The 8921-nt window shown below is 49.8% G+C and overlaps 1 pseudogene; it reads left to right on the forward strand.

Moving 5' to 3' along the window:
• Window positions 1-838, forward strand: part of LOC119358183 — a 2829-nt pseudogene extending 1991 nt beyond the window's left edge.
• Window positions 839-8921: the final 8083 nt, after the last annotated feature.

Raw genomic sequence — 8921 nt, forward strand, 5'->3', positions numbered from 1 at the left:
GTGAGAGCCAAGTACACTTTGAGTTTATTGGATAGAGACGGGAATGCGACCATACGAAGAAGCGCCTTAAGACATATCATTGCGTCCTCGGGTTGTTATTATGGCTATAGTAGGTTCTTCTCCAAGAAGCACATCGACGATGACTGCTTCGCAATCAGGTGCGTCTTGACCGTCATCACACAACACACGGAGGACCAGAGCGTGGTCGTCATCCCCCGATCGGACCTCCACGACCACCTGGTAGACATGCTGGAGGGCCGGGAAGGCACGAACGTGACATTCAACGTGGGCGACCAGTTATTCCACGCTCATAGGTGCATGCTGGCTGCACGATCGTCGGTGTTCAAGGCGGAGCTCTTCACTGGAATGGAGGAGAACACTACTCGACACATCAAGGTCGACGATATGGAGCCTGCCATCTTCCAGGCCCTCCTCCACTTCATCTACACCGATACCTTCCCACATAACAGTGGTATAGACAAGAATGTGCCACTGGAACACTTGTTCGTTGCCGCGGATTGGTATGGCCTGGATAGGCTTGCGACAATGTGTGAACAAAGGCTATGCAACAGCATCGATGTGCACACATTTGCCACCACACTTGCCTTAGCGGAGCAGCACCAATGCGTGCAACTCAAGCAAGCATGCCTTAGATTCATGTCCTCTCATGATGTACTCAGTGACATCCAGGAGACCGATGGATTCAAGCATCTCATATCCAGCTGCCCTTCGGTTGTAGGGGGCATCATAAACAACATCGCCGTGTGGTAGGGCTGCCAAAAGCGCTCGAGTCGAAGCCACTCACAGCGATTCGTCTTCTAGCTACACCGGAGATTGACTCCAAAATAAATTAGTAGAACATGAGTCTATTTAATTTGTAGCTCAGGTTGAAAATGAGGCGAGTTTGCACCAATGTTAGCTCTCGCTTGATTTTGGTCGACATAGCATAGTTGAAGTAGCGGAACATATAAGACCTATGCTTTGCAATATACTGATTTTTCCTTTGAAAATTGCAATATATTGATGCAACTATCATTTCCATAATTTTATTGTATCAAGCTTATATATTTCTAGAACACACACCCTATTCTGTTTACATAAATTATATTCCCTCCGTTCCTAAATGTAAATCTTTTAAGCGATTTCACTATAGACTACATACGAAGCAAAATAAGTGAACCTATATTCTAAAAGGCGTCTATATACATTCGAATGTAGTCTCTATATAGTGGAATCTATAAAAGGATTTATATTTAGGAATGAAGGGAGAACTTGAGCATGAGTAGGTCAAGCCATTTTCGAAAGTGAACATGCTATTTTTTATTGGCCCAAAATCCACTCAAAACTATTACGGTTAAATGCAAGCCAACTCTAAAGCCCGATCTCTTATTCGAGTCAAACAGAGCTTACTTGTTTGATAACACCAGCTTAGCCTAGATCACCCGGACTTGACCGTTTTGCACCCCGAAGCCCTAACTAGGTGTACACGTGACACCGGAAGCCCGAAGGCAGCACGTACGTACGTACATAAGAAAGTGAATTTATTTACCGCTCCCTCGATGTATTGTTTCCTTTGTTTGGATATTGATTACCATCCGCGAGTTAAGGTAAAATTAATGTGATTGAGCGATTTTTCTGAAAATCAATTATTTAAGATTAGGTTAATGTGATTGAGTGATTTAATGTAAGGTTAATTAATTTAGATTTGATATTTAGAGATTGTTCGTGATTGATGCTACATTACTAAATAACTTGCGCCAGTATGGAAAGTACTCATCTGTTCAGATTTCTTTTGTTGTGTGAGAGGATGACGCAAAAATAAACCGATGAAGTGGGGGCAGGGACGAAAAAATCTACGAAAAAAAATCAGCAAAGATGGGAGGAGGTACCAAAAAAAACCATGCAAGGTGGGACGAAAAAACCCCTGAAAATGAGACTACCAACTGCTTCATTGGAAATAGAAATTAATAGGTTCTCCTTGAGAAAATAGCTTACAAATATGGCCAGGTTTCTTTCAAGCTTTCTATACGTATAAACAAGGCCCGCTCACCCGTTGCCCTTGTCGTCTGCCGACTCTGCCATGGGAAACATCATCACTTTCGGGGAGAGGGCTGGTCGACGTGCCTGACGGAGGCCGACACCGGCGCACACAATTTCAAGGTGACAAACTACTCGCAGCTCGACGCCATCGGCGCCCTCAACCATGTAAGCTCGAAGACGTTCATCGTCGGCGGCTATAACTGGTGCATCAATTTCTACCCTGACGCATACGTTGGCCACGTGTTTGCCCAACTGTCTCTCAAAGGAAGTGTGGGAGTCCTGGATTAGGGGGTCTTCGGACAGCCGGACTATCTTCATTGGCTGGACTGTTAGACTATGAAGATACAAGATTAAAGACTTCGTCTCGTGTCCGGATGGGACTCTACTTGGCATGGAAGGCAAGCTAGGCAATACGTATATGGATATCTCCTCCTTTGTAACCGACCTTGTGTAACCCTAACCCTCTCCAGTGTCTATATAAACCGAAGGGTTTTAGTCCGTAGGACAACAATCACAACATACAATCATACCATAGGCTAGCTTCTAGGGTTTAGCCTCTCTGATCTCGTGATAGATCTACTCTTGTACTACACATATCTTCAATATTAATCAAGCAGGATGTAGGGTTTTACCTCCATCAAGAGGGCCCGAACCTGGTTAAACATCGTGTCCCTTGCCTCCTGTTACCATCCGGCCTAGACGCACAGTTCGGGACCCCTACCCGAGATCCGCCGGTTTTGACACCGACATTGGTGCTTTCATTGAGAGTTCCTCGGTGTCGTCGCCGTTAGCCTTGATGGCTCCTACTATCATCGATAGCGATGCGGTCCAGGGTGAGACTTTTCTCCCCGGACAGATCTTCGTATTCTGCGGCTTCGCACTGCGGGCTAATTCGCTTGGCCATCTGGAGCACATTGAAAGCTGCGCCCCTGACCATCAGGTCAGATTTGGAAGTTTGAATTACACGGCCAACATCCGTGGGGACTTGATCTTCGACGGATTCGAGCCACAGCCGGGCGCGCCGCACTGTCGCGATGGGTATTACCTAGCTCTGCCACCGGACGGTACCCCAGAGGCCGCGCCCGCATCAGCTCCGACCCTTAGCTCGGAGCCAACTGCGCCAATCGAAGACGGGTGGCTAGACACCGCCTTAGGGGCTGCAGTCTCGACGGCGATCGAGCCAAACACCAGCATAATCCTCTGCGCAGCCCGTGACTTCAAGGTGCCAGACTCTCTTCCGGACCCCGAACCATCCGCGCCCCTGCCAATCGAATCCGATTGGGCGCCGATCATGGAATTCACCGCCGCGGATATCTTTCAGCACTCGCCCTTCGGCGACATTCTGAATTCACTAAGGTCTCTTTCTTTGTCAGGAGAGCCCTGGCCGGATTATGGCCAACAGGATTGGGATGCGGACGACGAAGAAATTCGACGCCCACCCACCACCCACTTAATAGCCACTGTCGATGACTCAACCGACATGCTCGACTTCGACTCCACAGACATCGATGGTATGGACAACAATGCGGGAGGCGAAGAGGAACCACCGCCCACAGGGCGCTGGACGTCCACTTCATCATATGACGTATACATGGTGGACACACCAAAAGAAGACCACGACGAGGAACGGAAGGACGCACCGAAGGCTTGTTCCCTCGAGAAGCAGTCAAAGCGGCGACACAAGCGCCGCCCCAAATCCCGCCTCGCCAGAAATAACGATCACATAGACCCAGCGTTGGAGTAGGGCGAACCACTGCCGGACCACGGCAATACGGAGAATCAAACCAAACAAACCAATTCTGTCAAAGATAATAGTCCGGACGACACAACGCCGGACAGGCACCCGGAGCAGAAGAATGCCCGTCAAAGTCTGAAAAAGCAGAGGCAAAGGCTCAAGGCTGCGCAGGACACACTCCAAATCAGATGGAGTAAAGTACTCAACACAGCAGCGAAGTTCGGCGACAATCGCCCCACCAAGAGCTACCCAAAGCGGAAGGTGCTACCTGAATTCGATGAGGAGGCCTCAGACCCCTCACAACCAAAAATCGAAACAGCCACTTGGCCGGATAGACGACCTCACGGCCAACATAGAGCGGCAAACAATGCCACTCACAAGACAATATGCGATTCACGCGAGGGATTGCACCAAAAGGACAGCGCAACCAGATCCATCTATGGACCACGCAAGCGCGCCCCAACATACGATATAACACAACAAACATCCGAACAACACGGTACACCCAGATACAAGGGTGCCGCACACTCCCTATGTTTCACCGATGAGGTGCTGGATCATGAATTTCCAGAGGGATTCAAACCTGTAAACATAGAGGCATACGACGGAACAACAGACCCTGGGGGTCTGGATCAAGGACTATATCCTCCACATCCATATGGCGCGAGAAGATGATCTCCACGCCATCAAGTACTTACCACTCAAACTCAAAGGGCCAGCTCGTCACTGGCTTAAAGGCCTCCCCAAAAACTCCATTGGAAGCTGGGCAGAGCTCGAAGACGCTTTTCGGGCAAACTTTCAAGGGACTTATGTCCGACCTCCGGACGCGGATGATTTGAGTCATATAACTCAACAGCCTGGAGAGTCAGCCCGAAAGCTTTGGAACAGGTCTCTTACTAAAAAGAACCAAATTGTCGACTGTCTGGACGCCGAAGCCTTGGCAGCTTTTAAGCACAGCGTCCATGACGAATGGCTTGCCCGACAGCTCGGCCAAGAAAAACCGAGAACAATGGCAGCATTAACAAGCCTCATGACCCGCTTTTGCGCGGGTGAGGATAGCTGACTAGCCCGATGCAGCACCAGCGACCCCAGTACATCTGAAGTTAGAGATGAAAACGGGAAATCACGGCGCAACAGCAATAACAAACGTCGGAATAAAGGAGACAATACGAAGAGCACGATAGTAAACGCCGGATTCAAAAGCTCTCGGCCAGGTCAGCAAAAGCCGCCCTCTAAAGGCGCCAGAGACGAACTGTCCAGCCTAAAAAAATTCTGGACCAAATATGTCAGGTCCATAGCACCCTTGGCAAACCAGCCAATCATACCCATAGAGAATGTTGGGTCTTCAAGCAGTCCGGCAAGCTCAACGTCGTACACAAGGGGGAAGATACACCAAGCGAAGATGAGGATGAGCCTCTCAAGGAAGACACTGGGGAACAAAAGAAATTTCCACCAGAAGTCAAAACAGTAAACGTGTTACACGTGATCAATGGAAGAAACAAAACGGCACTCCCAGAAAAATACGCCCAAAGGCCTATCACCGCGGAGTCCTGCCATTGGTCGTCTCAACCGATCACTTTCGACCATCGTGATTACTCAGCAAGTATCCGGCGTGCAGGATGGGCTGCCCTGGTATTAGAACCAATAATTGACGGATACCACTTCACACGAGTCCTGATGGACGATGCCAGCAGTCTAAACCTGATATACCAGGATACAATCCGCGAAATGGGGATAGACCCAACAAAAATTTGCCATAGCAATATTACCTTTAAAGGAGTAACGCTAGGCCCAGGGGCTCATTACACGGGCTCCCTGCTACTAAAAGTTATATTCGGCTTCCCCGATTACTTCCGTAGCGAAAATTTAACCTTCCACATCGCTCCGTTCCAAAGTGGCTATCAAGCACTACTCGGACGCGAAGCTTTCGCTCGCTTTAATGCAATACCACACTACGCTTCCCTCACACTCAAGATGCCCGGTCCACGTGGCATCATTACAGTGAACGGAAGTATTAAGCGATCTTTGCGCGCCGAAGAGCGTGCGGCTGCCCTGGCAGCCGCACACTAAAAACGGCCTCACCAACTAAAGCATTTAGCAGGTCGTCACAACCTCGGACACGGTTAGACGAGTCCGGCGCAGCTATATGCAATTTATACCGGATCAATGATCATACCCCTATTACAAATACAAGGGGCTCAACGTGCGCAGACAAGTGGCAATTCTTACTCACCTTGAATTATACATGGTTTCTTTAAAAGCAATTATACATGGTTTCTTTAAAAACTATATTTTTGCACGACCGCTTTTTCACCTAAGCTCCTCTCTTTTACAAATAATCATCGTGCTACATCCGTCCAGGATACGGCACAACGGAGACACAGGCGCAGACGTGCAACAGGGACCCGCTCCAAGGATTTTTTACTGTCTCTTGTTGATACATATCCACCGAATTCTCAGCACAGTTGAGAAGGATGCTGATTTCTTGGCATGTGGCCACGTTAGAATAATGCACGTACCTGGACACAAGGGGCTTCTTACAAACGGCTCTATTTCGGCCCGGTTTATACCATAAAGACCGAATACCTTAGGGAGTGTTCGGCGTCGCGAGTTTGGCCTTATATTCATCAGCTCCGAATCATTGTCTTTGGTCAAATGTTGGGTTTGCCCGGCTCCTGTGTTTTGGTGCCTTACGTTCCGCTTTACCAGCTAAGGTAGCACCAGGAGAACTACTGCGATTGTGACCTGGTTCATCCAGACGAGCACCTCAGTAGAGAAAGCCGAAAACTGGCTGTCATGATATAGCGTGAGACTGGTCAACCACTTGATGACCTATCGGAATGTTAGAATTCCTCCGCCTTAACGAAGGGACATTTTTCGGCTAGGCATGTAGGCACCCCGCGATCGGGAGAGTGCGGAGCCACCAGGGGCTATCTAGTAGCCCCACTGTCAAACTCCTATGGCTAAGTGAAAGTGTTAAAGCATTATAGTCCGGTTGCCTCGCTCGCTGCGCTATCACCTCGTTATTAGGACCAAGACGTTGGGTTAAGTGTGAACACACATTTTTTGCGAGCACCTCCGCATTATATGTGTGGGGGTTGAAGCCGACGGCTGTAATCTTTCAGGTTATACACATGTGTACATAAACGTCCGCACAGGAGGCATCATACTACTTTCAGGCAAAAGTATAAACATAGCCTTATAAAAACATCATAAAAGCATTGTGTTTACAATGAGAATACATATCACTCAAACATAATATTCTTCGAGCACTGGGCCTCTATCAAACGAGCACCCTCGAGAACCTCCTCGAAATAATGCTCGGCTGCCACTCGGCCTATGGTCGAACCCTGCGCCACGACTACGGAAGCGTCCATCTTTGCCCAGTATGCTTTAACACGGGCAAGGGCCATCCGCGAGCCTTCTATGCACGCCGACCTCTTCGTCGCATTAATGCGTGGCACCGCACCAAGGAACTGTTGCACTAAGCTGAAATAGCTATCCGGCTTTTGCTTCTCCGGCCACAGCTGATCCACAACAGCCCTCATGGCGAGTCTGGACAACCTATTCAGTTCGGCCCATTCGGCTAGCTGGTCAGTCAATGAAAGCGGACGCTCTGGAACATTGAACTGTGACCAGAACAACTTGTCCACTTCACGATCTGTCTGACCTTGGAAGTACTTGGCAGCATCGGCAGCACTCGCCGCCAAATCCATATACGCATCCGCCGAACTCCATAGCCGATCCAGAGGGGCATACCGTGGATCTCCGAACTTCCTCCGTAACATGAAGGGTTTCCCAGCCGCAATATCCCCGGCTTCCCGCAGCTCCTCCTTCTTCGCTCTCATAGCAGAATGGGTGTCCTTCTCTGCCGCCGTGGCCTTCTCAAGGTCCGCTGCCTTTGCTCGGTTTTCCTTTTCAAGGACCCGACAACGGTCGGCAGTGTCTTTTAATTCCACGGCCATCTTGGCCATCTTCTCTTGGCTCTCGCAATGTGCGGCCTTCTCGGCCTTCAACTCTTCGGCCGCCTTCAAGGCAGCGGCATTACTAATCCTCGCTTGTTCCTTGGCTCGGGCAAGTTCTGCCCGCAAGGCTTCCATGGAGGCAGCTCCATCTGCAGTCACAACATATTAAAGATACTGGCATTATGCTGCTCTTACTATGTGGCGTTCACCAGATAATAACACTTACCCTGTGCCTCGTCAAGCCTCTTGTTAACAAGCTCGAGGTCGGCGTCTGCCGCATTCAGTTGCTGTTTTAATTTGGCAAACTCACTAGTCCGGCTAGCCACCGGAGCCTCCACCACCTGCACATAAGGGCAGTCTGGTTATTGCCTGAGAATATGATCCTCTGTTTGCCGCCGTTCTTGACGGCAACCAGAGTCTCAGGGGCTACTATCTACACAGGGCACACCTAACACGTGCAGTACTATCACATATTATCTTACGTACCTCAAAGCCTGTCAGTAGACTCATAAAGGCTTCATGTAATCCGCTTTTGGCGGACGAGATTCTCTCCATCACCGTACCCATCAGCACATAGTGTTCTTCTGAGATGGCCGCTCGCCCCACCAACTCCCTCAGAACGTCCGACCGCACACCAGACGGTGCCAGACTCTTTTGTCTGCTCTCCTCGGGAGCCGGACGCTGGTACTTCGGGGGTCTATGGGATTATCTTCTGGCCTCACCGGATTCGGAGAGGCCCTCCATGACGACACTTCGGGGTCGCCCGCTTCTGGAGCGGAGGAGTTCGGGGGAGGCATTTCTCTCTCCATCATCTCTGGAAGGAGATCCCCTGAAGACGAGCTCATCTGAGAGGGGCTAATTAAGGCCCGAACTGCAAGATATATGCGGTGGTTATTTTCTTAGAAGAAAGGTAGCATACCTTAAAGTATTTTGGGATCACTTACGACTTGTTGGAGGGCAGATCCCCCCGCGGACTGTGTGCGGCAGGAGCACCCCCCGAGGCAGGACCTTCTGTGGGAGATTTCTTCTCCTGTTTGGAGGCTTCGGCTTCCGGATCCTCGGAAGCAGTCCTTTTCCTCCCCTGGTTGTCCTCCTTCATGGTGAGGCTCATTCACTCGGTTGGAACGAGCAGCGACGGGGGCCCGCATCCGCCCGTATTATCCCCCTGGTATCTTCCTTCG

Source organism: Triticum dicoccoides, chromosome 2A, assembly GCF_002162155.2.
Source record: "Triticum dicoccoides isolate Atlit2015 ecotype Zavitan chromosome 2A, WEW_v2.0, whole genome shotgun sequence".
NCBI classification, from domain to species: Eukaryota; Viridiplantae; Streptophyta; class Magnoliopsida; order Poales; family Poaceae; genus Triticum; species Triticum dicoccoides.